This window comes from Phoca vitulina, unplaced genomic scaffold (assembly GCF_004348235.1).
Source record: "Phoca vitulina isolate PV1807 unplaced genomic scaffold, GSC_HSeal_1.0 scaffold143, whole genome shotgun sequence".
NCBI lineage: Eukaryota > Metazoa > Chordata > Mammalia > Carnivora > Phocidae > Phoca > Phoca vitulina.
In genome coordinates, this window is record NW_022589846.1 from 228711 (window position 1) to 245069 (window position 16359).

The 16359-nt window shown below is 48.6% G+C and overlaps 4 non-coding genes across 4 annotated transcripts; 1 reads left to right on the forward strand and 3 right to left on the reverse strand.

Annotated features, from left to right (window-relative positions):
• Positions 1-4481: 4481 nt before the first annotated feature.
• Positions 4482-4554, reverse strand: TRNAA-AGC. Its single transcript has one exon. It is a non-coding gene; the product is annotated as a tRNA-Ala (tRNA).
• Positions 4555-9251: 4697 nt separating this feature from the next.
• Positions 9252-9325, forward strand: TRNAI-AAU. Its single transcript has one exon. It is a non-coding gene; the product is annotated as a tRNA-Ile (tRNA).
• A 4818-nt stretch (positions 9326-14143) lies between these two features.
• TRNAA-AGC lies at positions 14144-14216 on the reverse strand. Its single transcript has one exon. It is a non-coding gene; the product is annotated as a tRNA-Ala (tRNA).
• A 458-nt stretch (positions 14217-14674) lies between these two features.
• On the reverse strand, positions 14675-14747 carry TRNAV-AAC. Its single transcript has one exon. It is a non-coding gene; the product is annotated as a tRNA-Val (tRNA).
• Positions 14748-16359: the final 1612 nt, after the last annotated feature.

The window sequence follows — 16359 nt, forward strand, 5'->3', positions numbered from 1 at the left end:
TTTTAGTCATCAATATTAACGTTCATACATGGGCTCAAATGTCACATACATAACATATATCTTGTGCATATAATCATATATTGATACATAAAATTGATTCACAGAATAAATTCAGACAATATCATTAAAAGAATAAACATAAAAGCAAACAAAATATTAATTTTCAAATGAGCACCTTAGAGAAAAATCAAAAGCATACCTTCAGACTCATAAAAATGGGAATTTCAAAGATCATAAAAATGGGAATTTCGAATGACCTACTTCTTAGGTTCTGCAGAAACTGCTCTCGTTTAAAACTCTACCCTTAAATACTCTTTAGTTATAGAGCACTACAATAAATAATCTGTGCATTTAACATAAGGAGTAAGAAAAAGAAAGAGACTCTAAAGAAAGCAAGAAAACAGAATGGTAAATGGAAACTTGGGGATTAGCTGGAATATAGCAAATCTAGTTTGTCATTTGAAAAGAAACTAAAATTGCCAATTATCAGTCAAATGTAAGAAAAAAAGATGAAGAAAGCACAAGGAAGAAGCAAAACGAATTAGTGAATGTTATTTTAAGAGTTTGGAGATGTGGTGGGATGATTTTTTGAAGAATTGATTGGTGTTTGATTTTCCCATGTACCCACTCCATCCGGTCAGGGCAGTCGCCATAGGTTATGGAACCTTCGCTGGGGGTGCAGTAAGATTCAGCATTCTGTGCAGACTGCCTGTGCACTCAGGAAGCTCCCATTCTAGGAAAGAGAAAAACAAACCAATAACTTAAAAACATACTTTCTAGAGGACATAACGTTTGTGAAGAAGATACAACAGGGAGTGAGACCGAGCAGGCAACATTTTAGCTATGCTTGTCTGAAGAAGGAAAATTTGAGTTGAGACCTGAGTACTTAGAAGTGCCAAGCGTGGGCAGGAATGGGAAGGAAGGGATGCTGGAAGGTAGACCAAGGGTCTCCATGAGGAACAGTGACAAGGGTACGACAGAGGTGCCCAAGTTTCTTGGATCTTTTCCCAGGTAAGAAGCCCCAGGTTTGTAAATAGAATAAGCAATATACAAACCAAGGAAGGGGGGTGGGAGAGGACATCTCGAATACTAAGCGGGTGCTCTACCACTCTAGCTAACTCCCTGTTGCCAACCCATGGGCAGACAGACCACAGCCCCCTCACTTTCCTGGTTATGGCGGGGGGCGGGGGGGGGAGGGGTGCTGCCAGGAACTTTGGGCCTTCAGGCGCCAGTCAGGATCAGATGGAGGGTGGAGATGATCAGACATTGGAGTGTGAGGAATGGAAACTTCCTTGGAAAGCCTTGTCCCCACTTCCCAATTTCACTTTCTTGATCTCCTGGAAGTAAAGAGAACACATTCCAGATGCGGAGACACCACGTCTATTCCAGCCTGCTCGAGTTGTGATCATTGCTGGTCGTTGCAGGCATGGCTGTCCAAGACAAGCAATGGGGCAGCCTCTCACAGCCAGGGCCTCAAACCACCCGTGTCACATCCCCGGGCCGGGCCACTGGAAAGCCCTGTTCCCATTTCCTAGAGAAGCCCCAGAAGACCCAAGACCTAATTCTGTTCAACTTCCCAAAGGTGAAAACTGTAGTCCACGATGGGGACAAAAGGAGCGGCTGGGAGAGAATTCGTTTTTTAGGATTTTTTATTTATTTACTTGACAGAGAGAGAGAGCATGAGCAGAGGGAGGGGCAGGCCACCCGCTGAGCAGGGAGTCCCCAGACCTGATCCCAGGATCCCGGGATCATGACTCCCGAAAGGCAGTTGCTTAACCGACAGAGCCACCCAGGCATCCCTGGGAGAGAATTTTGAGGCCAGTGTCTACTTGAAAACACAAGCTTTGCTCAGTTTGATGGAATGATAGTTTTAAGGAAAGACAGAGAAGACAAATGCCAGTGTCAGTCCCTTCCCGGTACTGAGTATCTGTGGGGATAGTGAGTCTGAAATAATAGTTTGTTGTTAGCCTGAAAGAATGGCCTAGTTTCCCCCTCTTCTCCTTTGTAAGTGCAGTAGAGACTCTTCCACTTTCCTCTCCAATTCTGGATATAGAATCCACACACTTGACCTTAGAATTTTGTCTATCGCAGGCCATCTGCTGCAACGCGTCCCTTTCAACTTTGATCCGAGCCTCACTGTGGTCCCCAGTCATGCTAGTCTGTGGTGGAGATTTCTTAGATTTCTCAGAGAACACCATTCCTGAGGCTGCACACAGTGCTTTTCTCCTGTAGGGGTAGGGAGCGATGAAGAACCTCGGAGGGGAGCCACTACTGTGTCTTGAGAGTTTTAATCCATATCCTGTAGATTCATTCCTGAAGCACTTGCTTAGCACCAGGCCCAGAGGATGAGGCCGGTGACCTCCACAGACACTGCAGCCCCAGGATTACCTTACTGAGCCATCACTGTGCTCCAGACCCTGTTCTTGATGCTCTACATGTATTATTGCTGGGAACACACCTAGAGGTAGCCTGCAGTCTCCATTTCCTTATGAAAAATCTTACGAAAATTTCTTGCCACAGACCTCAAGACTCTCATGGCCAAAAGGGAAAACAAATGGACGCTATACATTGCTCTTTGAATTCTTCCTCCTCCATTCCACCCCCTTTTCTCTCGGTCCACTTGGCAACCACATCTTCCTTACATTGTCTAGACCTTCAATCCGGACGGGCCAACAGAAGAGCGCCTTTTCCCTTAGCATCTCAGTGGAGGCTAAGTTGGCTCCATTGTCCCAGAGTGGTAGTGGATTCCAAGTGTGTTTCCCACCAAGCAGGATTCTTGTTTAAGATACGAACATAATTATTTCCTCTAAGTATAACTAACAACAAGTAGGGATTTTGTTTAATTAGTATTTGGTGAATGGAGAAATGGTATACAAATAACTAGAAGCCTTGCAGGAGGAAGTAATTGGCAATCAGTAAAGACTGGACAGTGAATAAGAAGGCTGAGCCCAAGGGGTGTCTGGGTGGCTCAGTTGGTTGAGTGTCCAACTCTTGATTTTGGCTCAGGTGCTGATCTCAGGCTCATGAGATCAAGCCCTGCATGGGACTCCTCCTTTCAGCAAGGAGGCTGCTTGAGATTCTCTCCCTCTGCCTCTCCCTCTACCCTTCCCCCCTCTCACTCTCTCTCTGTCTGTCTCTCTAAAACTAAACAATTTTTTTTTTTTTAAAAAAGCTTGAGCCTGACAAATCCACAGGAATCTCTATGTGAGAGAAGGAACCGTGGTTGGGGAAGAGGAGGAGGGCGTGATCCATAGAGTGACTGGTGGGTGCAGGCCTTGGCCTCTGGCCTTCTGGAACTGCAGGTGGTTTGGGGTAGCTTCAGGGCAGGGTCTCCTTCATGGTCCCAGTTTATGAGGAGTCCACACCCTAAGAATGCGGTTCTCATAGGAGAAACAAATTCAACAATGTGCATTGTTATTTTGTAACATTTATTGGGTTCATTTACAAATAAGGACATAAAAAAACACATTTAATCAATAAAAATGTTTTTCTACTATGATCAATATAGGACAATGCTGAGAGGGATCAAGTGGTGTCAAAGAGAGAGATTTGGGAGGTGGAAAAGAGAAAAAAGTTTGAAAAGAGGGACAGACCCTGGCAGCAGCCCTAAGGACCCACAGGATCTCCCAGAATCCAGTGCAAAGATCAATGCGCCCTTCAGCATGGCTCTGCTAGGGCCAACTGAGCTAAATGTCACATGACTTGTAGTTCATATAGAACTTCGTCCTGTTTCTTAGTAAAATACGATAATGTTGCCATTTCAAAAATACATTTTTAAAATGTGGTTCCTCTTGGGAGTTAGAGGAAAACCTGGTTCCCAATATATTTTGAGCACATTTTCAGAAAATTCAGGGAGATGAGCAAAGCACTGGACCTCTCCCTCTTCGTGAGGTGTATCTGACAGCAGAGTTAATATGCTAGGCCCACACCTTCCCCATCGTCCTTCTAAACCTCTTTCCTTCTTTGTCTTTCTTCTTAATACTTAGCCAACTCTCAGAGAATCTGATAGAAGACAAATTGACATCTGCTACCTGACCATGGGTTGCCACTGTGAATAAAATACTAAAACAATATCATGATAAAAATAATAATAAAATTTAGTAGTTATAAAATATAAAATGTATTTTTATTTAAAAAAGAATAAACATTAAAACATCATAAAATCCAGACTCTCCTGCGTGTGCCTCCTGACACAATTCTCAGGCTGTTCCTCACGCTTTGCACCCCAAAGGAGAAAGTTTGGTTTTCCCAGACACACATTTTTTAATAACTTTGAGCTGAGGCCCCAAAACCTGTGTTTCTAAAAGACACTTTGACCCATTTGTTCCTTTTTTGTTTTTGTATGTCCCATTTCGTTGTTTTTTTTTGTTCTTTGTTTTTTCTTTTTTCTTTTTAAACCCCAGGGAAGCACACGGAGGAAGCGCTGAGCTAGAGAGGCCGGCCTGGTGCCCGCCCCGGGGGAGCCCGCCCGCTGCAAAAGCTGGAGAATGCGGGCGTCGATCCCACTACCTCTCGCATGCTAAGCGAGCGCTCTACCGCTTGAGCTAATTCCCCCTGCCGTCTCTGCTTTTCAGCCTATTTTTATCCCCTTGACACAAATTTCATTCCAGTGCCACTTCCCTTTCCCAGGTGGTTCCCACCGTCAGGCAACCTCACTCTACCAAGGCAGAGCCGGGGCTGGAGCTTGTCGGAGGCAGCCTGGGACCCGGGAGGCGCCGAGCACCCCTGCGTGGGGAAGGGAGGGGGCAAACCGTGCGGGAGAGCTAGCTCTGCTTCACCTTCTCCGTCCGGAGTAGATGCGGGAGGGCAGGGTCCCTCGTTAGCACAGGCGCTCCGAGTGCTCTGTTGAGTGCATCACTGCCATCCTTCTGCGCCCCATCCCACAAATCCGGGAATACCAGTATCTTTCCACTCACTGTTCCTTCAAATAAGTCACCTTTCCTCTGGTATCTATTGATTGTTTAATTGTTTCTCCATGAGTTAGGGGCTTATCTATTGACTTATGGGCTTATCTATTGAATTATAGATCACTGAATCTAGCAATGCTTTCTTAAAGAAGTGACTGGACTGGGGGCCTCTTTTATGGTGATTTATTTTACGGTGGTCCAGACTGTGGTGCCTATTTTAAAAAATATCACCATGACTGAAGCCTAATCTATCCACAACAAAACGCACACATTTCGATGAATTTTGACAAATGTGTACACGCAGGTAACCATCGCCACGATTACGATACGGGACCGTCTCATGCTGCGAGTTTCCCGCGGCCGCCGTCACCAAGTGCCAAGAGCTGGGTGGCTCGAAACACACGCTTACGGTCTTGGTTCTGGAGGCCAGACGCCTGCGGCCGAGGTTGCCGTCGGGCCCCGCCGTCTCCCGGCCCCCGAGCGCGAGCTTCCCGGACCCCGTTGGGTTTTCTCAGCGTGTTTTGGAGATCGCGCCCGGCGCGGCTGCACGCATCAGCGGCCACTCTGTTCCGAGCCGGCGACTCTGCGACAGCGCCACCCGCTCGCCGGGGGCTTACCCGGGGGCGTCAGGACCACGCGAGCTGAGTGTGAGCCGTTCGGCACGGCGCTGCGAGCCCCAGGGCTGTCGCCCACTCGCTGTTAGTCGCCCCATTTGTCCTCTTTCCCCCCGGCGACGGCCACCGGCCCAGGCTGCGGTCCCGCCGGGGGGCCCGGGCGGCGAACCGAGCCAACGGTCTCCGTTGAGGAACGAGGAAGCCGAGGAGGGCGAGGCCCCCTCCCACGCTCCACGAGCGGCAGGCGGATGGGACCCGACTCCGAGCTCGCTCCGTCGGCGGCAGAGCCCGCGCGGGCGCGACCCTCTTTCCAACCGCAGCGGTTTGGGGTCGGGAGACGCGCGGGGCCCGGCTGCCCTGGGGCCGCGTTCCCTGTGGGGTCGGCGCCTGGCCCCGCGCGCGCAGAATCGGGGGGGCCCGCGCGCGGGGTACGGAGACGGACGGCGGAGGGGCCCCCGGGGATGCCGGCGGGAGCAGGGACGCTGCGGCGCCCAGAGGCCTCCATCCCCGCTGCCCGTCTGCTGCCCAGGCTCCGTGCCCGCTGCAAACAGCGAGGGTCCGAGGAAAGCCCGCACAGGGCTCGGGGTCCCCGACCGCGTCTCCCTCAAGCCCCCATCGATCTGAGAGCGTGGGGGTGCTCTGACTGCCCAGGAATTTCGGCGGGCGCCCCAGGCTGGAGGTCTTCCTGTCTTTTTCCTCCCTTCCTCCTTCCTTCCTTCCATCCTTCCTTCCTTCCCTCCTTCCTTCCTTCCTTCCTTCCTCCCTCCCTCCTTCCCTCCTTCCTTCCTCCCTTCCCCCTCCCTCATCCCTCCCTCATCCCTCCCTCCTTCCTTTCTTCCTTCCTTCCTCCTCCCTTCCTCCCTCCCTCCTTCCTTCTTTCTCAGCACTGTTATTGCTGTTATTATTGAACTACAGTTGACATACAGTGCTATATTAGTTTCCGGTGTACGACATAGCGATTCAACAATTCTATACACATTACTCAGTGCTCAACATGATAAGTGCAGTCACCACACAACGTTATTTCGATATTAGTGACTATATTCCCTATGCTGTGCTTTTTATCTGTGACTTATGTTATAACCAGAAGTTTGTACCTCTTAACCCCCTTTATCTATTTCATCACCCCACCCCTCTGTCAACCACTAGTTTATTCTCTGTATTTATGAGTCTGTTTCTTGTTTTGTTTTGTTTTTTGTTGTCATTCTTTTTTTTTTTTTAACGATTCCTCATGGAAATGAACTCATACGGTATTTGTCTTTCTCTGACTTATTTCACTTAACACAATACCCTCTAGGTCCATCCATGCTGTTACAAATGGTAAGGTCTCATTCTTTTATGGCTAATATTCCATCACATATATATACACACCATGTCTTCTTTATCCATTCCTCTATTGATGGACGCTTAGGTTGCTTCCATATCTTGGTTATTGTAAATAACGCTGCAATAAACATAGGGGTGCATATATCTTTTCAATTAATGTTTTCATTTTCTATGGGTCATGGAATTACTGGATCATACAGTATCCCTATTTTTAATTTTTTTGGGGGGGAACCTCCATCCTGTCTGTCCCGGCGGCTGCACAGTTTACATTCCCACCGACTGCGCACCAGGGTTCCCTTTTCTCCACATCCTGGTCACCGTGTCTCAGGTTTGTTTTTGTTTTTGTTTTCTGACAACTTAAAAATATTTGTTTCCGTTTTTTTCAGGTTCCAAGGGGTTTGACCCGTGGGTGGGGCGGAGGGGTGATCGCTGGGGTTGGTCACCAAGTTCAAAATTTGGAGGCAAGGAGGGGAAGAGCTTTTCTCTGCGTCATGTTCTTTCATGGGGGAAATTCGCAGGCAGACAGATGCTGATAAGGAAACGCACCAAACTGCCGGGGTCTCTGGAGATTCTGGAACAGTCGTGGGACCCTGGACCACGCGAAAACAGACTCATTCCCCCCACCCAGCTGGTGCTGAGTTTGCAACGCTCCTCCTCCGGACTGAGGAACAGAGTAACTGCGGCCCCTCCGCTCGGAGGGCGGGAGGGCTCTGCTGGAAGGCGCCACAACCCGCTGATTTCCGGACTGTTCCCCTTTTCCGTCTTCTCCCTCCCCCTCTGGCCGTCGGCCTGCAGCCCAGACGCAGGGCCCGGAGAGGGTGCGCATTTCCTCTACTCCCTTCCTCGCGGATTGCTTTCCTGCTCTCGCTCCGCCTGTGCGCGGGGCTGGGCCCGCCGCCGTCTGGGAACAGGGGGAGACGCGGGGGCTGCGCGGCCACAGCCGGGAGCACGTCGGGCCCGCGCGGGAGGAAGAGCCGCGGGGTTTGCACGGAGGGCGGTGCCTGGACCCCGGGCGGCCGACGCGCGAGGACAGGCAGCCGGTGAAAAGTGTGTTGGAGAGACTGGGAGTCAAGTCCAGAAGGCACGAGAAGAAACAGGACGGCAGCAGAATGGGCCGGGCCGAGGGGCTGCGCGGCTGTCCCAGCAGCCGGGCCTCGGCCTGAGCTCCTTCACTTGCTCCGTGATTCGGTGCGCGGCCGCCACGCCACGCGGGCCCGGGTCCTGCTGCTGGGCCTGGGCGTCACCCCGCCCGTTACCCGAGGCCCCGCCCCCCGGCCGCCGCCCCGCCCGTCACCCGAGGCCCCGCCCCCGGCCGCCGCCCCGCCCGTCACCCGAGGCCCCGCCCCCGGCCGCCGCCCCGCCCGTCACCCGAGGCCCCGCCCCCCGGCCGCCTCCCCGCCCGTCACCCGAGGCCCCGACGCCCGGCCGCCTCCCCTCCCGTCACCCGAGACCCCGACGCCCGGCCGCCTCCCCGCCCGTCACCCGAGGCCCCGACGCCCGGCCGCCGCCCCGCCCGTCACCCGAGGCCCCGCCCCCCGGCCACCGCCCCGCCCGTCACCCGAGGCCCCGCCCCCGGACGCCGCTCCGCCCGGCCACCGCCCCGCCCGTTACCCGAGGCCCCGACGCTCCCCGAGGGAATCGCACGGAATCCCGGGGCGGGAGGAGCGGCCAGCCCGGCGGAAACGCGGCAGGCGGCGGGGACGTTAGGCCTTCCCTCTGGGGCACGGGGGTCCCCCTCTTCCCACCGCGAGATCCGCGGAGCGCCCTGCGCGCGTGCCCCTCGCTCTAACGGCCGGGAGCCCCAACTTACAGGCGGAGTCTTTCGTGCTCAAGGTGTCCGTGGACTTACCTTGTTTCACCAAGAAATGCAGACACAAAGACTGCAGTGGGACGTCTTCGTCTAAAGTGACTTTTGCAAATAGAAATATGGGCGTGCTTTCCCGAATTAGGTAAAAAGGCGGGTAGAGATAAAATTCTGCCTCTAAGGGAAAATGGGTGGAGAACCCGGTGGGCACTGTGCCAGAGGCCACGTGTAGAGGAACAGGTGGAGGGCGAGGGGCGGTCATTTCGACTTCCGCCAGGTACTCAGTGGGAGTGCGCTCTGGAAGCAAAGCAGAGAGGCGGGAAAGAAACGGGCCAGAGGAAGGATGAAGGGTGGCGAGGGTGTCTTTTAAATAACGTGCTCACGAAAACCCGGGGTCATGAAACACCTAAGCAGATGATATTTGAACTTTCCTTGGGTAACACTGTATTTTCACTGAAATTTCGGGTTTAGAATGAACCGGGGATCGTCACTTCTTCCAAGCTCCAAGATGAATTCGAAGAGAAAACTCCTTTTCAAAGTGATTGGAATAATATTGATCTTTGATATGTAGCTAAGGATGGGAAACGTCGGGCATCCGCGGGCCGGTTAGCTCAGTTGGTTAGAGCGTGGTGCTAATAACGCCAAGGTCGCGGGTTCGATCCCCGTACGGGCCAGGTGCGCTTTTTGTCCCCACTTCATAAAAAATGCTGTGTTCTAAAAATCCTAAGAGATTAAGAAGGTCGAATAACGCATGCTCGTTGATCTTGACAGGGTGCAGAGTGGTCGGCTGTGGTTTTGTGCTTCCGATCTCTTGGCCTGGGAGATGCAGATGAGAAGGGGATTTAAAAGACATGAGACTCCAGAAGGTCACTGAAATCGGGAGCAATGTGAAAAACGGAAACGGTGGGCTTTCCCATCTTCTTACATTTCCCAAGATGTCCAGAGATTCCTCAAGCATAACTAGCTCCTCAGGTGAATTTTTCTAGTTATGCACCTGCTTACTTGCAAAGGGCTGTCCTTGGCCTGAGCAGGGCAGGTAAAGCCTTTCAGGGCAACTCAGGCCCCAGCCTCCGCCCCCCTACCCCTTCGTTCTTCACTCCTACTTCCTCTTTTTTCTCACACTTGACTCCAGGGGGGCGGGACTTAAGGAGATGCTTCATACAGATCGCCCAAACTTTCACTGCTCTTCGGCCAGCTACTTGTTAGACCCAAAACCATTTTTGGGGAGGCATCTTGTCCCTGATGTCTCTCCCAGTTTTCTGAGGTTGGGTTGTGTTCTTTCCACAACTCCCAGAGATCCAGGAAAACATCCATTTTGTGGCATTTACCAAGTTGTGAGTGCCTGTTGCTCAGCCACCTTCCCCATGAGATTGTAAGAGCCTTGGGGGCAGGATGCTTATTGCCTAGTGCTAAGTACTTTTAAATGTCTGCATTAATGATAGAAGAACAGAAGAAATGTGTGCAGGCCTGAAGGGAAGAGTGTGACTGGTGCTTCAAATGGACCTTACAGGCCTGTGGGATCATGCTGTCTGAACACAGTGCACTGAGGTCCAGGGAGGGGTAGACTAGGGTACACGGTGATGGGTCCCATTTCTCTGCATGTATCCCCGAGACTCATTCAGAATGGCTCTATGTGTCCCCAGGATCAAGGTGGTGGTACCAGGATCAGGACAGAGCGTGTCCACTAGATCCAAAATCAGGGAAAGTCTAGAAAGTTGAACTAGGTTGAGGCTGGGAGATGGGAGAGAGCGATCTGACCGCTTCAGACCTCAGGAGATGGAAGGATAAATATGGACAAGAAATGATCCCTTTTGGTTCCACCATTTGCAGTCTCCCTGACATTTACAGGTAAATAACTCTTCCTAAAATCTCAGTTTCATTACTATCACTCTTCCACACTTTGACCACTCTTGTTTCTTAGTTTTGATATCTTGCATTCCTCTCAACACTTTGGCCCTTCTATCTGTTAGTTAGGCAGTTAGGGAGGCTCTAACAGGATGCCCGGAGGCCAGAGAGGAGGAGGCCGTGGCCAGTTGTGGGGAAGGTCAGAGGCCTGTCCCGGCAGCGTCCACGAGAGGCCGGATCCCACCAGACAGGCCCAAGATGGTGGCGCCACGACAGGAAAGCCCTGAGCAAGTGAGGAAGAAAACGTTTGAAACCCTGCTTCCAGCCCCAAGTAATAAATATTCTGCCCCCTAGTTAACAACCGTCAATAATATAGAAACCCCAACCCCCAGTGCACACAGCTCTCTCCCTCTCTCCCTTCCTCTCACTCCCCCTCCTCTTTCTCTCCCTTCCTCTCTCTCTGCCCCCTCCAGCTCTCATATCACCAGAGTGTACTTTTCACTTTAATAAACTTTCCCACTTGTGTTGTTTATCCGATGTGCTGTGTGTCTGTCCTTGAATTCCTTCTCGTGACAGGACCAAGAACCTTTGGCAAGTCCTTCAGGTTTGGCAACTCCTTCAAGTCTGGCTGGGTCAAGGCCCCAGAGCCCAGGGTCCCGGCAACATATCTGTCTTGTGCTTTTGCTTTATAAGGTCAATTAGATCCATTGGTGGAAGGTGTTCTGTTCTTCAGTATGTCTGCTGATCTGTCCTCTACTAGATCTATCAATTAATGAGAAGTGTTGAGTCCGCAACTATAACTATGGACTTTTTATTTTTCTTTTCAGATTTATTAGCTTTTATTTATGAGTTTTGAAGCTCTGTGGCCAGGGCATACACATTTAGGGAATACACAATTATTTCTTTGGTGAGCTGACACCTTATAAGTATGTAACATTTCTCCTTATACTTGGAAACTTTCTTTGCTTTGAAATCTGCTTTGTCTGATGTTAATATATCCATTTCAGCTTTTTTGGATGGATGCTTGCATGGTGTATCTCTTCCTGTTCTTTACTTTCAATCTTATACATAACTTTTAATCTCACATGTAATTGTATTTGAAGTTTCTTATAATGAGAGTATCTATTTTTTATTCTGACAATCTCTGATTTTTAATTGTTATGTTTAGATTATTTACATTTAATTTTATTATATTTTGATAGGTTTGTCTATCAATTCACTGCCTAATAATTTATTAGGGGTTTGTTCCCTTTGTTTTTCATTCTTTTTTGTTCCTCTTCCTATTTTTGGCTTATTTAAATGTTGTCAGTGATTTGTCACAGTCACAGTTCTCTAGTGATACGCATACTGAACATTTCACAGTATACTTAGAATCATTAAGTTATCATTCCAGTTAAAGAAAGAAATGTCACCACCTTTTTTTTTTTTTAAAAGATTCTATTTATTTACTCGAGAGAGACACACAAAGAGCACAAGCCGGGGGAGGGGCAAGCAGACTCCCTGCTGAGCACAGAGGCTGACCAGTGGGGGATGGGCCTGATCCCAGAACCCTGAGATGGGGACCTGAGCCAAAGTCAGGCCCTTGACCGACTGAGCCACCCAGGCGCCCCACCTCACCACCCTTTAATCCTTCTGCCCTAACCTCTTTATGTTATGTGTGTATAGTACGTGTAGCTACAAGGAGAAAACCATCAGACAATGTTGTAATTTTCACTTTCAATCATCAACCACACTTTAAAGAACTCAAGAGAGAATAACAGTGTATCATATTTACCCAGATATTTCCTATCTCTATCTTGTTCGTTCATTCTTAGAATCTAAGTTTCCTTGGGGTATCATTTTTGTTGTCTCACAATTTGACTAACTCTTTTTTACTACTTCTGCTAACAATGGATCTCCTGTTTTACCTTCAAATGAGGATGCATTTCTTTCACCTTTATGTCCGAAGGATAGTTTTGCTCTATTTAGCCTTCTGGGGTTAACGGGTCTTTTCTTTCAGCATTTAGTAAATGATGTGTCATTTCTTTATGGCCCTTATGGTTTCTGATGAGAAATGCATAATCATTCAGTCATTCAAGGATTTTTTCCCCTTATTGTTTCCAGGAGCATAATTGTGATATGTCTGGGTGTGGATTTATTCAGGTAAATCCTGCTTGAGGTTTGCTGGACTTCTTGAATCTGACTTACGTCTTTTGCCAAATTTGGGAATTTTTCAGCCATTAAGAGTTCAATTTTCTTTCTTTCAAGAACCTCTTTATGGGGCGCCTGGGTGGCTCAGTCGGTTAAGTGACTGCCTTCGGCTCAGGTCATGATCCTGGAGTCCCAGGATCGAGTCCCGCATCGGGCTCCCTGCTCAGTGGGGAGTCTGCTTCTCCCTCTGACCCTCCTCCCTCTTGTGCTCTCTGTCTCTCATTCTCTCTCTCGCAAATAAAAAAAAAAAAATTTAAAAAAAAAAAAAAAAAAAGAACCTCTTTCTCCTTTTCTGGGTCTCCAATGATGTAAATAAAATTTCTTTGTTATTTTCCTATTTGTCCCTGGAGGCTCTGTCCATCTTTTAACACTTTTCTCTCTGTCGTTTAGATAGGGTCGTTACTATTGTTCTATCTTCGTATTCACTGAACTTCTCTCAGTCATCTCCTGCTACTGAGACAATCCAGTGCTTTGGTTCATAATTTTGGTTAATACATTTTCCAGTGCTGAAATTTCAATTTGGATTTACAACTTCAGGATCTGCTAAGATTTTCTAACAATTCGTTTCAAAGAATTCTCGCCCCAAATTCTTGGAGCATTTAATCATCACAGCTTTAAAGTGTTTGCCAGATGTTTCCAACATCTGTGCCATCCCAGAATTGGTATCTGTCGATTCTCTCTTCCCAGTGATTTAGGACTTTCTTGGTTCTTCATATGCCAAATGGTTTCAGACTATAACCTGGCCATTTGTATGGTCTCACTCAAATCTTATGGAGAATGCCGCCAGTTTTGTTTTTGTAGGCGCTTTGCCTTGTTTTCATGTTCCCAGTACCAAGCAGCCTTCTAAGTTGTGGTTTCATCCATTCCATTTTCAAAGTCTTTACAATACGATTCGGAGATCTCTGGAGTGTGGGCAGCCCCGCGGCCAGTGTGGACTTGGGCAGTGGTCTATCACTGCAGTTCTCAAAGTCTGTGCTATGTTGTTTAGGGTTAGAGACACTTGCTCACAGCTCGAGAGTGTGTTCAAGAGCTCATAAATAACTTTACGTGTTTGCTTTCCATGTGCCTTCCCCAATATTTTCTGGTCACCTGACAAGACTCAGTCCCCTGACAAGAAATTTGGCCCCTTACTTCCCCACTCTGCCCAGCGCTTCTCAGGACTGAGCCGCATGGAAGGCCAAACTGCAGGAGAAATGGAGAAAGAGAGCAACTGGGTATTTCCCTTGGGATCACAGCTCCTCTGAAGAAACAGAAAACAAATGATAAATTGATGGTAGATCTGTTTACCCAGTGCAGGTAGAGTGAGCGAAGGCCTGCCTTTGAACTTGCCCAGAGGTCATATGAGAAAGAAACATCCAAATGACTGTGTTCAAAGTGTCTAATATTTTCTCAATTCGTTCAATAGGCTGGAAGGTGCAGGGTTGTGAGTTGGAGATTTGGGTGGAAATGGTAAAATCTGGAGAATGTGGGCGTCGATCCCACTACCTCTCACATGCTAAGCGAGCGCTCTACCACCTGAGCTAATTCCCCTGTCCTTTCTGGTTCCTTCTCCAGGTTTTCGCCTTTCTCGTCTCCACTTCATTGTTCACTATTCTGAGCAGCCCCAAATACGGGGAAAGTCAAAGCCTTTAATATGAAATCAGGGAGTACCTTCTCCAACATGACCAGGGCCAGAGAGCAATGAGTACCTATTCCTATGCCAGAGAAAGGAGGAGAGAGCAGCCCTGGGAAAACTCTAGCATCCCCCAAATTGCACGATTCAGACTCGGCGGGACTAGAAGAGGACACATCCCGGGGTGGGAGGGAGGACTCACCCAGAACATTCCGGCCACGGTGGCATAGTTAGCTCAGGATGGTTATCTGTTTCTTAAAGACAAAAACAAAAACACAGCAACAACAAACGGGGGATTACGACTCTTTCCTTTCAGCTGGAGCTGCCTGGAACAGAAGGGGGCGGTGATTTCTCTCCGAAGGCAAAAGAAACCAACTGTTTCCGCCCGGTTTCGAACCGGGGACCTCTCGCGTGTTAGGCGAGCGTGATAACCACTACACTACGGAAACTCGCTTTCTGAGGACAATCTGTGTGTGTTCAATTCTTGCTAAGGCCTGTCATGGAGCGGTTCCGTATCCATACCATGAGAGAGAGCAGAAAAACAATTACAAACAAAACCCCCAAGCCAAACAATCCCCAAAAAACAAATAGTCAGAGCTACAGGAAATAAGAGGAGAAATCACATCAGAGTGAAGAAATACAAAATGGACATGGAGGGGTGCAGATGAGGAGTGAACGTAGGGTGTATGTAGGGTTTCTTGTGTTAAGAAATATACCTGTTCAATTGGAGCAGTGTGTGTGTGTGTGTGTGTGTGTGTGTGTGTGTGTGTGTGTGTAATAGACACGGAGAGATATGTTGAGGAGAAGGGGTTGTGGAGACTTAAGAACCTTTGAAAAATTCCAGGCAGGTGGTTTATACAATCAAAGTAACAATTTTGGGAAAGGTTTTTAATTTGGAATGCCAAAGAGGTTGGAAATGGGGAAACTAGAATTGAAGAGAAGGGAAAGAAGTTATAGAGCTATGAAAGGGTTGGGGTTTATCCTATTAACTCTCGAGATTATCAGTATTGTGAGGCTTTCTGTATCATCAGTGCCTGGCAGAGCATACATCCTCCACGAACACCACAGAACGGATGAAGGGATACATGAATGAGAAGAAAAAGAAAGATTCTGGAGAGGTTGTGTAGGAAGGATTTACAGTATTTGTCAAGACACTAGGTGTAGAGATCTGAGGGAGAAGGAGTCAAAGGCACTTAGAAGATTTGAAACAGAAGGGATTTTGAATTAATGTCTGATGAATGGAAGAATAAATCCACTCATTTACAAGTATCTGTTATATGAATGAAAGAATGAATGGGTCCTGGCAGGTGGGTAAGGAATCTCCTTAAAGAAGAACTACCCGAAGATCTTACTTCTATTCTTCTTTCATGGCTTTTCTCTAAGAATTCCCCTAGTTTCACAATTTTTTTTTTTTCTGACAGTCTGGGGTCTGGGTCTATGTGATCCCTCCAGACCCATGCTACTCAGAGACCTCGGACCAACAAATTCTCTTTTGCATCCTGTCTCTTTAGGTGACCCTCACCGGCCTTCTTTGTGTCCCCATAGATCTCGTTTACAAAGTCATGGGGAGGCCTTCTCCTCACCAGGATCTCTCTGTCCAGAAAACAGGAGTAGGAGGTCCACCTTCCCACTAGCCAAAAATTGTGAATCTCGAGTTGGAAATGCCCAGCACGGCCCAGTGCAGATGATGATCACTCTCTTCACAGCTCTTTTCAGGTTTTCCTTCTTTGTCTATAGCCCAATGACAGAGAGTATTGGTCAAAGACTAAGCCCGAGCTGCCTTGTGTGTGAAATAAGATAAGAACCAGAAATGTATAAATTGCCATTTTTAAAAAAGGTCCAATATTTCCTGGAGTTGAGTTCAGGAGAAAAGCTTTGGGGATCACAGTTGCCTATGAAGAAGGAATGAAGGGTCATAACTGGAGAAAACAGGTGTCTTTCCCACCAGCTCTGAGTGCAAAGAAAGCATTCTAACATCTGACCCAATTCCCATGCTTTAACCCTCTTCTTGACTTATGGTCATTCTAGGCATGTGCCCCAACTAGCTGTATGGGTCTAACC